This window comes from Pleurodeles waltl, chromosome 11, assembly GCF_031143425.1.
Source record: "Pleurodeles waltl isolate 20211129_DDA chromosome 11, aPleWal1.hap1.20221129, whole genome shotgun sequence".
In the NCBI taxonomy this organism is placed as follows: Eukaryota; Metazoa; Chordata; class Amphibia; order Caudata; family Salamandridae; genus Pleurodeles; species Pleurodeles waltl.
In genome coordinates this window covers 681,097,636-681,114,480 of record NC_090450.1, presented here as the reverse complement: position 1 = coordinate 681,114,480, position 16,845 = coordinate 681,097,636, and positions in this window count along the sequence as shown.

Here is a 16,845-nt window from a genome sequence, read left to right as displayed (position 1 = left end):
TCTAAACAATTGCAAGACAAGAATGGCCTGACTTCAAGAAGGTTCATAATAGAATTGACTCTAAGGAGATCTCAAGATGGACTAACTTCAATTCCAAAGATCTTCACTAATTAAAATAACCAAAATCCATTTGATTGGTCCTTCAGGTGGGCACACTTGTGCGTCAGTTTCAGCATCCACTTTGCAGATGGCACCACCAAGTTTGCAACTTTCAGAAAAGTTCTCAGCAAAAGTGCGTTGTTATCTTCCTCCAATTACAGGGTTCTGCCAAAATATTACATTTTCTAATAATTTGCAACTTAAAGTTCCTTTCACATGATCCACAATAAACTAAACTAATATTCTTTCACATGAGCACTGTGACTTCCTGTTCCATTCAACAGCTATAGCAAATATTGTTACATTATTGCATCTGATACATGTCTCTTGCCTACAATACAATAGAACCTTCAACATTACAATAGCTGCCTAGGGAAAGAAATGAGGTCAGAGGAGCAGAATAAACAAATAATTTATCCATGACTGCTTGCAAAATGAATCTTAAGACCTGGTCAAGTTAAGAAAGCCCGAATGCACAATAATACACGTAATACATTAATAAGCCTATTGTGCACATTAAATTCAAATCAAATATGCAAAACAAATTATTTGTCTTCAAGCATTATTCATGTTACATAAAAACAAATTTAAATGTGTATTTATTTTTTTCTAAGCCCATAATTCATTTTGAAATTCATCTATTTCAATGTAAGTGTGTTTAATTCATATTCAATTAATACCCATAATATATTTTATTTCTACTGTTTCTAATTAAAAATAATACTTTCAGGTTAATATTTATTAATAATTCACTCAAATTACAAAAGCATGTTTTCATGTTAAATGTGATGTCAAAATACGATTGGTAGGCACAGATGTCCACCACGTTTTAAACGTGCACATTTTCATTTTTACTTTATTTTTCTGTTTTGCCTTTTACATGCAAGTTTATTAATTGCCATATGCTACCTCTGTGTCACTACTTTATTAGTAAAACTTGATCTCTCTCACTGGTATAGTCTGAATTATGTTGTGAATGTCCACATTAGGTCAAGATTGGGCACCCTTGTGCCAGGGGCCACCAGGCAAAGGACAGCCACAGTTACAAATATGTTAAAAGCATGTACAGTATGTCATGATTAGGCACCTTTATTTCAGGGATAGTCAAAATGTTGGCAAGAATGCCGGTAGCATGTCAAGAAATTGGCACAAACATGCCAGGAATAGCAAATGTAACCAAAAATGTCCAAACGGCTTTATGGATGGGCACCATTATGTTAGATTTATATCCAGGGATCACTGACAGAATATCGGAACCAAAAATAATGCGTGGAGAGAGTATTGTGTCAAAAATATTGAGGACCAATCTATCAAGAAGGTAAATGCAAATAGGTAAGTATAGGTTTACTATTCTTAACTTCACATCTACGTACCATCAAGTTATATATATCATCAAGGTACATATATGTGGAGTTTTCTGTAGTAAAGCTTTACTTTCTTTTAGAAACTTACCTTCACAATAATTTTGTCCTCGATATTCTTGATGCAACATTTTATCCCATGATATCTTTGGTTCGGAAATTCTGTGTAAATGCCAGAATGTCATCAAAAATCCACACATTATGTCAAGGATTTGACACGTTTGAGGAAGTCATTATAGTTCAGCCTAACTTGAACAACGCTGAGTCCCTATGAACTCCGCTACTATTCAATGTTGTATTCCTCCCCATACACCACTGATCCTTGAGAAGTCAGTATACCCTTTATGCTAAGATACCATAGAGCACCAGGTAGTCCTTATACCTTTGGTATAAAACAGACCCACAGAGAGCTCAAGCTGCATTAAAGTACTAAGCCCCTACCCACTTTGCACTGTAATAACAGAGCATCGTAGCTGATGAACTGAAATGATTTCTAAAGCTTAAGCTCTTCACTCAGTTGCTTAGTCCATCTTTTTATAAGAGTTGCTACTCCAAGCCCATGTGAAAGCACAAACCACGCATCTCTAACATTGCCTACATTCTTAGCAGGCTGTTGCAGTACATTTCTGATTCGAGCACAACAGAGTTCCAAAAATGACAGAGTTATGTGTGAATGACTAACAGGGGAGAAAGGCCAGAGAAAAGGGGTGTAGGATAGGACAAAAAGAATGAGCAGTGGGAGATGCCAGACAGTGGCAGAAGGAGAAAGTCAAAGCGGAAGAGAAAGAGACAAAAGAAAAGGTAGTGAAAGATGAAGACTGAAAAGGTGAGTAGAGAGAATCCAGGCAGGAAAGACAAACAATGAAATCAAGAAGAACATACAGATTAGCTTTCTTACTTCAGAGAAGAGATTCAAGGATGTATAATGTTTAGGCTGAGGCAGAGCTGGAATTAGAAAAAAGTACTCCGAAAGCCCATATATTTGGGCTCAAGGTGTGGCAGAGGACAGGGGGTGGAGTCATGAAGGGCGGAACTTGAAAAGCAGAGCCAGACAGTCAACTTCAACACGTACTTATAAAATTCTGCTGGAACAATATTGACAATAAGGGCATATGTGACAATACATCTAGTCTAGCTTACTTAACTGGTCCGAAAGAGGCTGCATTGTAAAATAGCCGTCAGGGTTTAAGCACCTGCTGCAGAGAGCGTTGTGTGCCAAGATATTGTGAGGAGATTATAATAGCACTAAGAGAACTGTAGTGGTTAACACAGTTCTTGGAGATTTCAGTGTTTTGCCCAGTCACATTTTTGACTCATGAAGTAGCACAGATGGTTAATGTTCCTGTTACTAAGCACATCGTGTAGCATGCAGATCACAGGTTTGTATTTTATGTTGCTAGGTAAGTAGGCTACTGCTTTGACACTGAGATCATTTTCTTACTTCCAGTTTATAAGTTGCCCTCCTTCCATTTATAAAATACTGTGCATTCCTCTCCTTTCCCCCTGTGGTTTATGTTTACTAACTGAGGCAGTTTTAAACTTGTAATGCGGAATAAGTGTTTTGCAAGGCATGGAACACAGCATGGATTTGAGCTTACTGCAGACAATGTTTGTTTGAATGTCAGGAAAATCGGCAGTAAAAACCGGCCCCACGGAACATAAACAAAGTCTACAAACAGCCAAAAAAACGATGCACAGACTGACCTGTTAGACCAGCCCGTCGGGTACTGCCTGAATGCCCTAAAGGCCGGTCCGACGCTGACTGTAATCTGACTGCTATTTGAACTGTACAACAAGGACACCCATTGCAAGGATGCAAAGTCTGGATTACATCTCTCCAGCTTGCTCAGGCCGGATGCAGGGGACAGGAATTAACCTTTTCAAAGCGCTCTGAGGGAGTGACTGATTCGAGATGTGCCTGAGAGTGAATATGTTTTAATAGGCTTGCAAATGAGCATTCCCTCTCTCGTGCCTCTTACTGATTTTTAGCTGCCCTCTTAATCTCTCTCGCTGGCCTTTCTCCCCTGTATACTGTGCTGTTGTGGCAGCCTAGCGCCAATGCAGGCACCCATGCACCATGGTGCAAGGATGCCTCTGTTGCATGCAGGATTGTTTTTGTACAGGAAGGGGCACCTTCCTGCACAGAAACAATCCATGGAGGTGCTTTCCTCATTCTATGTGTGCTACAAAATGCGGCACACATAAAAAGAGGAAAAAGGAAGAAGAAATAAAGATATTTCTCCTCATTACTCCTCCCTTGGGGCAGTGTAAGCTTTTGATGCATTCCCAGGTTTACAAGTCCTTGTAAATTTGGGAAGCCATTGAAACTCATGGGAGTTGCATAGGAAAACCCACTGCAACGCTCATGCCATGCCACCTTGGCTCAGAGTAAAGCAAGGCAGCAACTTGTGCTGCCTTGCCTTACTCCTTATCTATGAGGCCATGAAAAGTCATGTAAAGTGGCTTTGCATGGCCTCATAGAATTGGTTCTGCAGTCTGCACCGACAGAGCATCAAAAAAAGTGACACTCTGGCAGTGCACGGGGCTTCTAAATATGCCCCTTATTGATTTCTTTCTCAATCTGTTGTTACTCTAAGTTTGCAAAGAAGGGTTTCTTTGGGAATTAATGCAGTCTTTTAATACAGACAACCACAATCACTGTACCACATTGGATATTCTGACTTTATGTTTCTTCCAACCATGCACTCTTAACATATAGGGCCTCATTATGACCCTGGCGGTCACAAGACTGCCAGGGTCACAGTCACGGTCGGACTGCGGCCAAAGTGGCAGTCCGACCGCGAAATTATGATTGTGGCGGATCCGCCACGGGCCAACCTCCAGCCTGCAGCCTGGCGGCCCTAGCTGTTGTAATCCACCAGGGCAGCCCTGCAAGCAGCGCTGCCCTGGGGAGTACGAGTCCCTATCTGCCAGCCTGTACATGGGCTGGTGGAATGGGGGATCAGAGGGGCCCCCATACACAGCCCCGTTGCGCATTCCACTGCACGAAGTACGGGCAGTGGAATGCGCGATGGGTGCTGCTGCTCCTGCTGCACCACTACATTGCAGCCGGCTCCATTAGGAGCTGGCTGCAATGTTTAAGCCCCTGTTCACCGCAAAACAGAGTTTCTGCCCGCCGGCCCTGTGGTGAACTCCTAATAGGGCCAGCGGGGTTCAGGCTGCACAGGCGGCCTGATGGCGGGAAGCGTTTGGCGGGCAGCCTCCGCTGCCCGCCAAACTCATAATGAGGCCCATAATGTCTACAAGTATGGACAATATGTAATTCCTACACCTTATAACTGTCATTGTGTTATGTTATATTTCCTGGAAATTTATTTACACACTTCTTTGATTTATTGTACCTCTGTGTGTAATGTAAAGCACTATGATACCCTACACTGGGATGAATATTAATATAAAATAATTAATTCAAATAGGTGCCATTTAAATCAACATTTGTGTCACTTCTCATACAAAGATAAATTTTGCATTCTTATAGTGCATGCACATTTATTTCATAGGCGGTAGAACAAAGTCAAGAACCCAACTTGAAGTCATAGTTTCTCTACAGTACTTGTGATGTGATAAGCTATGTGCCTTTGTTTCCTTAACATCTATGTGTTAGACTCCAGTTGACTACAAGCCAAGAAGATAGTTGGACAAAATAGGGGCTGGTGACCATTTAAATCAGGCCTTTGTTTGAGGCCAGTTTCAAAGTAAAAATAAGAAAGTCCCCTCACTGGCTGCAGATTGCTGCCCTGAGCAGAATGCCAGCAATGTGCGGGCACTGCTGAATTATTTACCAGTGTCTGAAAATGACACCAGGACAATTTCAGCATGTTTCCTTGTAGATCCGGCCCAGAAATAGCTCCTGGAACCTAGTTCCGGCTTGATCCTTCTACTTTCCAGCACTGAGCTGAGGTGGTACAAAGGAATTAAGGTTGGTAAAGGGTATGTGCTCACAGTTGGACTATAACAGAAAAAAGCCTAGGAAACAAAATAAAAGTGTCCCTCATTAGTGAATTTGCTAAAAAAAAAAGTGGTTTATGTTCACAGACTGAGGCACTTTTAAACTTGTAAAGACATGCGGAATAGGTGTTTTGCAAGGCATGGACCCCAGCATGGATTTGAGCTTACTGCAAACAATGTGTGCTTGAATATCAGGAAAATCGGCAGTAAAATCCGGCCCCACAGAACATAAACCAGGTCTACAAACAGTAAAAAAAAAACGATGCACAGACTGACCTGTTAGACCAGTCCGTCGGGTACTGCCTGAATGCCCTAAAGGCCAGTCCGACGCTGACTGTAATATGACTGCAATTTGAACTATACAACAAGGACACCCATTGCAAGGATGCAAAGTCTGGATTACATCTCTCCAGCTTGCTCAGGCCGGATCCAGCGGACAGGAATGAACCCTTTCAAAGCGCTCTGAGGCAGTGACTGATTCGAGATGCGCTTGAGAGTGAATACGTTTTGATAGGCGTGTAAATGAGCATTCCCTCTCTCGTGCCTCTTACTGATTTTTAGCTGCCCTCTCAATCTCTCTCGCTGGCCTTTCTCACCTGTATACTGTTTCTCTCTCACTCTGATTCCCTTTGTCTGCACTTTCTTTGTCCCCAGTCCTAGTTTCTTTGGTTTCTTCCTGTTAGTTGTTAACTCTAGCTCTGCCTTTGTTTTCCTCTCTATTATTTGTCCTTTCTTCTGACTTGTCCAAGTCCTGTCTCCACTCTTTGCCTGATGTCACACTATGCCTCTGTTCGGTTAGTTTTATGGTGTGTCTCTCTCTGTTCCCACCCTTTAGGATCACTTTGGAACTGCTCGGTGTGGCCTACATTCCATGAGGTTAAGTATGCTATGTTTGGCCTTCCTGCCCACGCTGGCTCTGAGACTGGTTCCTAGGCGCTTGCTAACTTAATATCATCCAAGCATGACAGCTGCTAGTATAGCTGGTTGTCACCAGTTTGCCGTTGGACCCTGATATCTATGGTGCTTCAAATGTATGCATTCAAGACACACCAAGGAAATCAAAGAACTGTGACACAAGAATACAAGAGGTTGTTTTTTAATAGTTTGGTGTGGTTTCACTTAAGAGAATGGATCCTTATCATTACAAAGTAGGAATAATTTTTTATATGTTGGTTGACCGACTTGAAAGAATCTCATCGGCCAGTCCCGCTACAAATAGCCACGTAGTGCCAATTGGACAGGCATGCTTTGTAGAAAGTGATCTAGTACACAATGCTGGAATCAGGAGGAATCTAACAAAGTCCACACCTTCAGGTCCCGACTAGTTATATGTTTTGACGCTATTATGATGAGCCACATAAATGATAAATGTAACCCAGTCCATTCTGTTGGACCTCTGTCTCTCACATCCGCTGTAACACAGCATCCCCCCACATCCAGAGGATCTCATCCTGGATGACCTCTTGCCACAGTCAGAGTATAAAACTTGGACGCAGAATATATAATAATCCTAAACGTTATAGTGGGACCTGCAAGTCTAATCGTAATGCCGGCACACAATCAACTGTAAAGTGCAGGTCTATCTCTCACACCCCTCATTCATCACATTGCTAAGCACTGCAGCCCAAGACAAGATAAGAACACCTCACTGGTCACACACACAACAAAAAAACACTTCCCACCTAGGCCCAAAATCAAGACAGCAGTGATCCAACCACACACCTTGCAAAGTGTAGCGTGCTCCCTATATAGGCACGTGCTTTAGAGCCCCACAGGGGGCTAGTAAATGTTTGTAAATGCTACAATACAGTACAGTCTAGACTCTAAGACTTACCTACCTTGTGCAATTCTTCTGCTACCCATAGTTTCTCGTCAACACTTTCCAGTAAGTTAGCAGGAATTGGCAGCTCTCCTGTCGATTCTTATGCCTTGTCCCACACTTCTGGGCTGGCGTGGAGCTGGTCGGTAAATGGTGGGGAGATACTGGGATACTTTAGATGGGTGTAACATTTGTCCATAGAGACCCTGCAGGAGGGTTAGGACGGGTGAAGAACAAAGATTAGGGACGAAAAAGAAACATGGCCCACATTTACGAATCGCGCTCAGTGTGTTTTCACAGCATATTTTTTAAGTAGTTGGCTTTTCATGAACAATTATGCCAAGTGCTGCATTTTACAATACATTGGGCCAGTAGCATCGTGCAGTGCAAAGGTGGATAGCACTTTAAAGTATCTTTACAGGGATTTTCCACTGGTTAATTTTGGGGTAAAACGCTGGCAGATGGAACATTTCAAGGCACAAGAAGGCATGTAAGCCCAAATGTGGCATGGATCTGGGTGTACACTCATCCATGTGCGTGCTTGCATGGGTATATATGTGTCGTTTTCCTCCGGCTTGTTTGCTTACATACACACTTTCCTCACCCTATAATTCCAGCAAGTGCTTTGCTCATCTTCAGCTCTTATAGTAGTAATGCACTACCAGCTCCCCTTGCATAAAACATGTAGTAACTGATTCAAAAAAATGGTAAAAATGGCCCTTTTGTGCCAGCCCTTCTGGCACAAAGATAAGGCTTAATTTGTGCAGGTGGTTGCAGACAATGGACACAGACACCCGGTTTTGGGGGGACTGTGACTTATTTGTCATCATCAGACTTTGATACAGAGCACGAGAGAGTAAGACAGGAAAGGGGGGAAGAAGGAGGAAGAGAAATATATGAAAGCAGTGACAAATGGGGAAAGCAGGGATGACTGAAAACTTGCAGAATTGAGTGAAGAAACAGGATGTGTAGGTTGGTGGCAGAAAGGGGAATGAGGTGGAATCAAGACTCAAAAGCCTTGGTAACTGGCAGGGCAATGTCTATTTTTTGCCACACCGGTGATGAGTTCCCAAGAAAAGCCTTGGGCCCATGTACTCACTGTTTACTTTACAAGAAAAGCACTGCTAATACACAATCTAAATCTTCCCTGCAGTGAAGGCAGACTCCACCATTCTGAGGATGACGATGCACACTCTGCTCATGTGCTTTTCAAATTTGGAAATTAGCCTGTCAGAATGCCTAGTGCTGGATGCAGGACAATTTCAACATAGATGCTTGAATCTCATGGGCCCATTGCCATAATCTGGACACCACTTCTCATTCTGCCTTACAACTCAGATCAGTCAGGCATGTCAGAAGCACAGGTCAACAAACATAAGCAGGTCCCCATAGGGCCGGTCCTGTTCCAAAGCTTAAAAAAGCATGTCTTGCAGGAAAAAGGAAAAACGGCAGATCCAGCATCTGGTCCCATCTGCTGGTGTTAGCACCCCTATCTCTCATCTTTTGTAAATAGCTCAGACTTGTTTTAAAATCTAGAAATAAACGTTGCAGCAGGGGCTCAGAAGTCTGTGGTGCCTGGGGAATGATGGCCCCTTTGCCAACCATTTTGACAGTCCTGATGCTGCCATGTCACCTATAAAGGCCTTGATTGGGACTGGGCGCTAGAAGTGCCATAGTGCAGAGCTACCGAACAGACAGCAGAGCAAAAGGCCTAACTGAGAAGCAAAAAAAGCCATTCTTAAAAATCTATTTAAAGGACCGGCCTCCGCTGGTTAGGTGATGTCTCCCTGGACACATCCCTAACCTAGGTATGCTAACTTGCAGGAAGAGCTATTTGTATTTGTTGTGTAGTCATTACCTAGAGCAGCCAGATCTGAGAAAAAAAGCAAATATTAGGTAATTAAAGCAAATAACAAACATACAGCGCTCTGCTTCCATTTGGTTAGGTTTGCTCTATACAAGTCCAACAATCAGACATACAACAGCAAAAAATAAATATTAAATTAATTGGATACAATAGAGAAGTTTAAATACCACATGTATAGATAAACAGATACATTTATAAACAAATTTCAGCAGAAATGCAGCTCTAGAATAAGAAGCATTGGGACACGAAATATTGGTGAGAATGGGGACAAGAGGCCTGAATACTCAACGTTTTGGGCAATTAAGTCCAACTTAAATGTATAAAAAAGAAGATTTATTAGAAAACCTGATTAGAAGAATCAGGACTGGCGGAATTTTCATTTGGTGAAACTTCTCCGATTGCAAACTTAGGGGTATATTCATGAGCTCCTTGCGCCATTCTAACGTCACATTAGTGAAAACATTTTTTAATGCTACTGTGGCGTTAGATGGCCGAAAAGGCCACACCATATTTACAAAGTGGCGCAATGCATGCTTGCGCCACTTTGTAAACCTTTGCACTACATTATGCCTGTGGCAGGCATGATGTATGCAAAGGGGGCGTTCCTCCATTGGGGTGCCAAGAAAATGGCACAAAAAAATCTAAGAGATTTATTTGCGTCATTTTTTATGGCACTTTTAACACCTGCTCAGAGCAGGTGTTTAAAGGAGGCTTCCATTGGTTACAATGGGCCTCTGGGTGCTTTGCAGGATTAGCATCAACATTTTTTACACTAAACCTGCAAAGCGCTGGGCTAGCGTAAAGAATTCTGACGCTAGTCCCCTAACTTCTGCCAAGGTGCACTGTATTTTAAATATCCCGCACACATGGTGACATTAGGGGGGCGCTAAGGGGCACAAGAAAAGTAGCACTACCATGTGTGCAGCGGCACTTTTCTTAAATATGCAACTTAGCAATGATTATGGCCATTCCTGGTTCTAAGAGCAAAAGTATTCATATAATTCCCATAACTCTTGCACGTAGCTTGCAACCAAAGAAACGTGGAAATTTACTCCTGTCAAGGGTAGTAACGACGATTTCCAGGGTGGGGAGTCGGAGGGAACAATCACATATATAATGGGGGTGTGTGGGAAGGGGATCCCCAACAGGAAAAATATTTTTCCCCAGACGGAGCAGTAATATTTACATTTAGAAGATAGGGTTTCTAGATGGGCTGTCTACCTTGTGGGAAACTGCACAGGGTAGATGTGCGCTGACCTACAGGTAAGTTGACCAACTGAAGGGGCCTTTGGACCTTCCTATTTAAAAACGCTTGGCAGACTCTATGAATAGACTGGATGGGTTTCTCAAACTCAATATAAAAATAGGTGGAATAGATGGCAAATGGGGGATTTTAATCTGCAAGCATATGGACTGTTCGGTGGGCCTTTGTTTCCATTATCTGCCAAAATATGGACAGACTATATGGGCCTGAGGACTTTATATGTAAGGAATGGGTAACAAATGGATCGAGGTTTTTATATCGGAAAACTGAATGGGCTTGAGGTTCTTTTGAACAAGGATGAGCCAATGGAAGAAGTTGAACATGGAGGGAAAGGGCAGACTAAAAGATTGTAGCTGCTTCGGTTCACCGGGAAATGTCACCCCATCTTCACGTTTTGAGGACCTCGTTCCATTCAGATCAAATACATTCCGAATGTATATTCAGCAGTGTAAATGCCTACCAGAAATTACTCTTAAACTCATGCAGACTTTTGATCTGTTGCCGTTATGTTGGAGTATTCCAGTTCCGCATGCGGAAAAAAGAAAAACTTTCATGGCACTCAGATAATCCAATCAAAAAGAAAAGGAGTGCGTGTGTTGCAAGGCAAAGGAGTTATCTGAAAACCGGGTTATCCAGTCATGGAGAAATGGGAGCGGCTACTGGAAGAACAAACCTGACTAATTACGATGACGAATGTAGCACATCTTGCATAATGCAGACAAAGGGTCATCCGACTGTGCTCCCAAATAGCATCACAGCACACGTGATTTTCTTAATCAGTGCTTAATTTATAATGCAATAAATTCTGGTGGCAGTGCTTAATTTGTAAATAAATAGGTGTCGGGCCTAAAAATTTGCTCAGAACCAGCCGTGGGCACTGCAGAAGGTATGGGAGCCGAATACCAAGGACGTATAATCGTGATCCCACCTCATGCCTCTTTAATCCATCACTTGACTTGACAGACACCCGCCTCTTACGCCTGCATGTCCTTTTCACCCCTGCTTTCGCCCTTTGACACTGTTTTCCTCTCTTTCTCTTTCTTTTTCTTTCACACTTTTATTTATTTCTCTCTCTCTTGTTTTGGGCCAGAGTCTGATGGGGAAATATAAGTGCTTGTGGCCCAAAATAAGCGACGGCGGGTCCCACACGCGACTCTCAACACAAATTAAACACTCTAGTGCCCAACGTTTTGCTCAGGAGACTGTGTCCATCGCTTTTGAAAATCGGAGTGCCGAATCCCAAGGCTGAGTAGTTGATTCCAGCTCATGCCTCTTTAATATAAGACCAGAAACTCTATGCTCCTTTACCTCACTCTTGCGGGTTCATTTTTCATCCCTGCTTTCTCCCTTCATTACCCCTATGCTATCCTTTCTGGTTAGCTCTTTGTACTCATGGCGGCTCCTGAGGGGGCCATTGTTAGGATCCTCCCAGAGCTCGTTTTGGCTTTTGATGTCTTACCTTCTGGTGTTGCCTCTCAATAAGGTTGGTGAAAGTGAATGGCTCCTACAATCCCATGACATATTCAAGGGGATCTTTCTATTAGCGAATAGCCCCACTACTCAAGCCTCTACACTATTTGGGTAATTAGCATTGCCAGTGGAATAACCAGTATTCTTCCCATCATCCACTTTGATATTCTTTTTTTTAATATTTTTATTAGATTTTTAAAAAAGCAATTCAAACAGACATAAATATGTGTCTGTAATAAACAAACAAACATTGCAGGTGAGAACGTTCCAGGCAACAATCTTTACATTTTGCCACAATAGTAGTAGAAATAGATTGGAGAGACAGTAAGTCATTACAATCAGTATGCATTAACCAAGCATCTTACCTAGATAGGTGGGGACCCAGACTCTTCCTCGGAGATGTCGAGATGATGGTACGCAATCCCTGTCCCCCCAGACCTTATGGAATTTACGTGGGCACCCTTTAGCTGTTATGCTGCAGGTCGGTAATCCGTCCACTGTGCCCCATTCTTGCCCCGCGGGGGGGGGGGGGGGCCCGCGGGCTGCTTTTTGGTGCGTCAGGTCTGCCGCAGGACGTTTGTTTGCCTGCAGTGTCCAACTCTTGCGCAGTGGCGTGTTCGGACGGACGGATCTTGCTGCGTTTGCAGCGCGCTCTGCATTTGCGTCACGGGTGAACCCCGTGACGCATATATAATACTTATCTGGTTTCTTGGCTTTTCACTGTTCGCCCTTTTGGTCATGGTGGCCATGCTTCTTGGTCTCAGAATGCTTGTCTATTCCAGACTAGTACCTTTCCAAGATGGTGTTTATCCTATTTTTGTTCTAGGATACTTTTCCCACTTAATATGGCGTTTTCCTTTTCCTGTTTGTTCACTTCCTGCTTTACTGGTATATAAGGGGCTTGAGTTTCTTTCTTCTTTGTGTTGCAACACTCTGGGTTGGTGGTCCTCGCTCCTGTCTGTTCCTGCTGTGGATTGCTTTCTGCTTGGTTTTCCCTGGAGCCTCCTGATGTCCTAGTTCATGGAGTCTGGAGCTTACTATGCCTTTTCTACTGTGCCTTTTCTGATTTTCGGAGGGCTCCTTTCTGTAGGTGTTTCTCTGGTGGTTTGAATTCTGGAGCTCCTTCTGAAGGGCACAGACTGCTTGGGCTTTCAACTTGCCAGCAGCATCATGGCTAAAGGAAGGGGTCATCCTTATCTTAGCCAGACCAGGACGTACAAGATCTGAAGCTGTACTCCACCCACATCTGACAGAGGCGGTAAGGGAAAGGCGAATCGTGACACTAGCTTTATAGGTGACCTTCTCAGCGGCCATGCAGAGGTCCATCCCCTTTCTCCATTCCAACATAGTTGGTGGCTCTGGGACCCCCAGTGCTTTGCCACATCCCTGTTAGTGACCAAGAGACCCAAGTTACAGAAGAGTAGCTTTGCCCAGGGAACATCAACATCATTAGGTACACTCAAAAGAACATACTTAAGGTCTTCAGGGAGCGCTTCCTCCACCACACCACTCAACTCAACTCGCACACCACCTTTTCCAAGTAAGGCAAGTCCACAGGGTATGCAAAAAGTCCCCCCTTTCCCCCTAAACCTTAAACACTCAGCCCTCCCAATGTTATGGAGCCGTGTGCGATCAAAGTAGACCCAGTGTGGAATTTTAAGTTGAATGAGTTTCAGTCAAGACTTGATCACCACTTCTCTCAGGTGCATTAGGGCTGCCTCCCAATCAAGATCACCTAGGACTTCCATTCCTGATTCCCACCTCGCCCTCAGTTTCTTCAGACCATCATTATTATTGATGCTTTTGTAAACCCAGGAGATGTCTCTTTCAGTCAGTTCTCACATCAGGTGCCTACCTTTCAAGGGGGCATATTCCGGCATGTCCAGATCTATAGCTTCTGCTCTCCATGCATGCTTAAGTTGCAAATATTGTAAGTGCTGGAGGTGGTAGTCCCTCTGAAGACGCCGAAAGGAGTTAAAGTCCCCGTCCTCAATGAGGTCACCCACTGGAGAAACACCGATTAAGTCCCAGGTCTGAAATCTGCAGAGTTTCCCCAATTCTTTGAGGTATGTCCCCATCCACAGTGGAGTCTCCCGGGTGACCCTTTGGGCCCACCCGATAAATCTATTTGTTCTAACCAAGGACTCAAGCACTATCTGGGTTGCGGGGAGTAGCAGGCTCGCCACCCTCCCCTCCATAAAGGTAGTGCTGAAACGGACGTCAGTGGAATTGGATTCGCTCCAAAACATAGGTGAGGTAGACCCCTGGGGCGTGGTTCTAACAAGGAAGTGAGATGTCCAGTAATAGGCTTGAACATCTGGGAGGGTGATACCCCCATTGTACTGATTCCTTTGTAGTGTCCTATGGGCTGTCCTAGGGTGATCATCATTCCATAGCTACTTCCTGAGCTCCTCCTCAGTCCTCATAAGGAGTTCCTCCAGTATGTTGCAGTATGTGTTCTGGAGGGCATATAGGTATTTCGGGGGCGTGATCATCTTGAGCATTGCTGCTCTTCCCAGTATCTGTGTCTGCTTGGAATGCTGCCTGTATTTTGAGAAGGTTCCATTCTAGAGCTATCTCTCGATTCGGGGTGCATATATTCCAAAGTATTGGAAACTGTACAGGATATAAATAGTATCCCAGGGAGTACTGATGTGTCCAGATAGCTACCATTGGGGAAAAGAACAGACATACCAGTTTATGGTGTGTCCTGAGTGAGCACCATATCTATCAGATTCCCGAAATGTTGCAGGGATCAACTCTTCCAGGCAACTAAGGTGTAAGAGGATATCATTTGTATATAATGAGATCTTTACCTCATCAATCGGTGACCCTGGAGCTAAAAATCCTGAGATGTTCCGCTGCGCCCGAACTAAGTAGGTATGAGGTTCCAGCACTAGAGAAAATAGTAAGGGTGACAGGGAGCAACTCCGCTGAGTCCCTCTCCTTATAGGAAAGTCCGCATAGAGGACCCTATTCACACGCATAGCAACCACAGGGGCTTGATGCAACACCACTATCCAATTCACAAATTTGGGACCAAATCCCATTTTCTGCAGGGTCTCTATCATGAAGGGCCAATGAACTGCATCAAATGCCTTTTGTGCATCTAATGAAATGAAAACATGCAGACCGGGGTGCGCCTGGGCCTTCTCCAGCCAGTTATGGATTCTGGGTAGGTTATACCTAGCTGATCGTCCAGGCATAAAGCTGGACTGGTCCCTTTGTATAAGAGGAGTTATAACACTAACTACTCTTGTGGCCAGTACCCCAGTCAAGATTTTAGTTTCCATATTTAGCAACAAGATGGGACGTTATGATCCACATTTATAGGCTGGTTCCCAGCTTTAGGTAAAACCATTATCTTGACTTTACGCAGGTCCAGTAGAAGGATTCCATCATGCCAGGCCCTAAGATAGATTTGGAGTAGATGGGGGGGCAGTAATGTTGCGTTTTTCTTTAAAAAAAAACTCTGCTGGGATACTGTTGTATTTTGGCATTTTTCCCAGTTTTATTTTGGTTATGGCTGCCTGTATCTCAGCAAGAGAGATTTCCTCCCCGAGGATCACTCGATCCTCAAGGGCTAGGGTCGGTACCGACACCTCTTGAAAATATTCCTCTATTTTTGGCTCTGTTGCCTATGTATGTACACCATACAAGGCCTCATAAAAGGTATTGAATGCTTCCACTATGTCTTCAACTTTCATATAAGTATGGTCATCCCCTCCCTCTATGTGATGTAGCCATCTAACCTCTACTTCTTGGTGGCCCAGCCATGCCAGTAATTTCCTGGCTTTATCTCCAGCATCGAAGAGGTGGTGCTGGGTGGCTAGGATTTGGTTGCTTGCATTGTTGTATAGCAGCGCTTTATGTTCAGCTTGCATAGCTTCCATCTGTTTCAGATGGATGGGGTCCAGGGAGACTATGCTTATCTTATCTCACTGCCTTCTTTTTCTTATATGCAATGATACTCACTTTTATATTTTTCTGCACCTTCTTAGTTTGCCTCGCAATGGAGGTCATGGATTGCAAGGCTGGAGAACTATTTTGTCAAAGTCTGTCTTAAAAGTCAGAAGTTTCCTGAGCATGATAACTTACTACATGAGGTGCATCATGAACCCGATGCCCCTCACCTCTACACTGTGACCTCCACAAATCATCATTGGGTGATTAAAATGAACAAGGACTTCAGGCTACTAAGAAAGCCCTGTCAGTCAATGCCACCACTATGAAATACTGTGATCAGGTTAAAGGTACCAAGGTAAGTGTGGATGCCAGCCCCACAGGCCTCAGGTTTGCTCTCCTTTATTGACAAGTGAATGAGGAATGGGCACTCAACACCTATGGAAGCCATGCCCTCACGACTACCTAGTAACCGTATTCCCACACTGAAAAAGATGTGTTCATCATCCTTTGGCGATACCAACATTTCCACCTCTACCTTTGCGTACATTCTTTCCCAGTGACAACGGATATCTGTTTTAAAGGTCCTCATCCAAACCACCCTGAAGATTGATAAATGGATTGACTGCTACAGGAATACTCCTTCCAAGTAGTGTACAATCATGGAAACCAAAGCCTTTGTCGGTGGGAAGTTATAACTTCCCCATTTGGATTGTTGGTGGAAACAATGGTAAATGACTGCACAGTATGCCAGAACAATCGGTCAGCAGGGCATTCTTCCCTAATCAACACGAGTCATCTCTAAGGGCCTAATTTATTGCATAATTCAGTAGCTCACCAGATGGTTGTCACCTGCTGGTAGTTATCGAAGACCACTTCAATTATGGTCTTTTCGGAGTAGTCTGAACCACTTCAGAAGAAGTAGTCATCTCAAAGTTCAGGAAATGTTGAGCGGCCAAGTGATGTTTGCATTAATCTTGACTGACATTGGTCCACTTTTCATGGAAAGGAATTTGATGTCTTGTATCATTGTGGATCAAGTACCTTAAAAACACTGCCATGTGGTGCCAATCCAATGAGAAAACTAAAGTCT